The sequence below is a fragment of the Lolium perenne genome, chromosome 6, assembly GCF_019359855.2.
Source record: "Lolium perenne isolate Kyuss_39 chromosome 6, Kyuss_2.0, whole genome shotgun sequence".
Classification (NCBI taxonomy): Eukaryota; Viridiplantae; Streptophyta; class Magnoliopsida; order Poales; family Poaceae; genus Lolium; species Lolium perenne.
The window spans coordinates 94,423,138-94,425,812 of record NC_067249.2 but is presented as its reverse complement, the minus strand read 5'-3'; positions in this window follow the sequence as shown (position 1 = coordinate 94,425,812).

Genomic DNA, 2,675 nt, shown 5'->3' with positions numbered 1-2,675 from the left:
TATTGGTTATTGGTCGGAGAGAGTACTCAACCATGTCCGCATAGTTCGCGAACCGTAGGGTGACACACTTAAGGTTTGATGTTGAAATGGTAGAACTTGAAATATGGAATGGAGTTCGAAGTCCCGGATGAGATCCCGGCCATCACGAGGAGTTCTGGAATGGTCCGGAGAATAAGATTCATATATAGGAAGTCATTTTATGAGTTTGAAAATGATCTGGTGCATTTATGGAAGGTGCTAGAAGGTTCTAGAATATTCCGGAAGAAAGTCACTTTGGAAGGCGGAGTCCCGAAGGGACTCCACCACCATGGCCGGCCAACCCTAGGGGGTGGAGTCCCAGGTGGACTCCACCTATGGTGGCCGGCCACCCCCTCCCAAGGGAAGGTGGGAATCCCACCTCTAGTGGGAGTCCTAGCTTGGGTAGGTTTCATGTGATATGGAAGGTTTTGGTTTGGGGTCTTATTCGAAGACTTGTAGACCAACTCTTGGGTGTTCCACCTATATAATGAGGGCCAAGGGGAGAGGGCCGGCCACCCCAACACCACAAGGTGGCCGCACCCCTATAGTGGCCGGCGCCCCCCTCTCCCCAAACCCTAGCCGCCCCACTCCTTCTTCTTCCCCGCACGCTTAGCGAAGCTCCGCCGGGATTATCCACCACCACCGACACCACGCTGTCGTGCTGCCGGATTCAAGAGGATCTACTACTTCCGCTGCCCGCTGGAACGGGGAGGTGGACGTCATCTTCATCAACAACCGAACATGTGACCGAGTACGGAGGTGCTGCCCGTTCGTGGCGCCGTGATCAAGATCTTCTACGCGCTTTTGCAAGCGGCAAGTGAACGTCTACCGCATCAACAAGAGCCTCATCTTGTAGGCTTTGGAATCTCTTCAAGGGTGAGACTCGATAATCCCCTCGTTGCTACCGTCTTCTAGATTGCATCTTGGCTTGGATTGTGTGTTCGCGGTAGGAAAATTTTCGTTTTCTATGCAACGAATCCCTACAGACGCCTAATAGGGCTATCACAAAGTACATATCTGGACAAGATTCTAAAGAAGTTTAGAATGGACGAAAGTAAGAAAGGGTTCTTACCTATGTTACCAGGCAAGGTCTTGAGTAATACTCAAGGACCGGCTACGGCAGAAGAAAGAGAAAGGATGAGTAATATCCCCTATGCCTCGGCAGTAGGATCTATCATGTATGCCATGCTATGTACTAGACCGGATATAGCGCATGCTGTTAGTTTGACTAGCAGATATCAAAGTGATCCAGGAATGGAACACTGGACAGCGGTCAAGAATATCCTGAAGTACTTGAAAAGAACTAAGGATATGTTTCTTTGTTATGGAGGTGACCAAGAGCTCGTTCTAAACGGTTACACCGATGCAAGTTGGAACACTGATCCTGATGACTCTAAGTCACAGTCTGGGTATGTGTTTATATTGAATGGTGCTGCAGTAAGCTGGGCAAGCTCGAAGTAGTGCACGGTGGCGAAGTCTTCAACAGAATTAGAGTACATAGCGGCTTCTGAGGCTTCATCAGAAGCGGTATGGATGAAGAGGTTCATTGTAGAGCTCGGTGTGGTTCCTAGTGCATTGGACCCATTAATCATTTACTGTGATAACATGGGTGCCATCGCCAATGCACAAGAGCCAAGGTCACACAAGAGGTTGAAGCATATCAAGCTGCGTTACCACTCGATTCGCGAGTACATCGAAGATGGAGAAGTAAAGATTTGCAAAGTACACACTGATCTGAATGTAGCAGATCCGTTGACTAAAGCTCTCCCTAGGGCAAAGCATGACCAACACCAGAATGCCATGGGTGTTAAGTATATTACAATGTAATCTAGATTATTGACTCTAGTGCACGTGGGAGACTGAAGGAGATATGCCCAAGAGGCAATAATAAAAGTGGTTATTATATATCTTTATGTTTATGATAAATGTTTATATACCATGCTATAATTGTATTAACCGAAACATTGATACATGTGTGATATGTAAACAACAAAGAGTCCCTAGTATGCCTCTTAACTAGCTTGTTGATTAATGGATGATTAGTTTCATAATCATGAACATTGGATGTTATTAATAACAAGGTTATATCATTATATGAATGATGTAATGGACACACCCAATTAAGCGTAGCATAAGATCACGTCATTAAGTTATTTGCTATAAGCTTTCGATACATAGTTACCTAGTCCTTATGACCATGAGATCATGTAAATCACTTATACCGGAAAGGTACTTTGATTACACCAAACACCACTGCGTAAATGGGTGGTTATAAAGGTGGGATTAAGTATCCGGAAAGTATGAGTTGAGGCATATGGATCAACAGTGGGATTTGTTCATCCTGATGACGGATAGATATACTCTGGGCCCTCTCGGTGGAATGTCGTCTAAATGTCTTGCAAGCATATGAATAAGTTCATAAGAGACCACATACCACGGTACGAGTAAAGAGTACTTGTCAGGAGACGAGGTTGAACAAGGTATAGAGTGATCCCGATGATCAAACCTCAGACAAGTAAAATATCGCGTGACAAAGGGAATTGGTATCGTATGTGAATGGTTCATTCGATCACTAAAGTCATCGTTGAATATGTGGGAGCCATTATGGATCTCCAGATCCCGCTATTGGTTATTGGTCAGAGTGAGTACTCAACCAT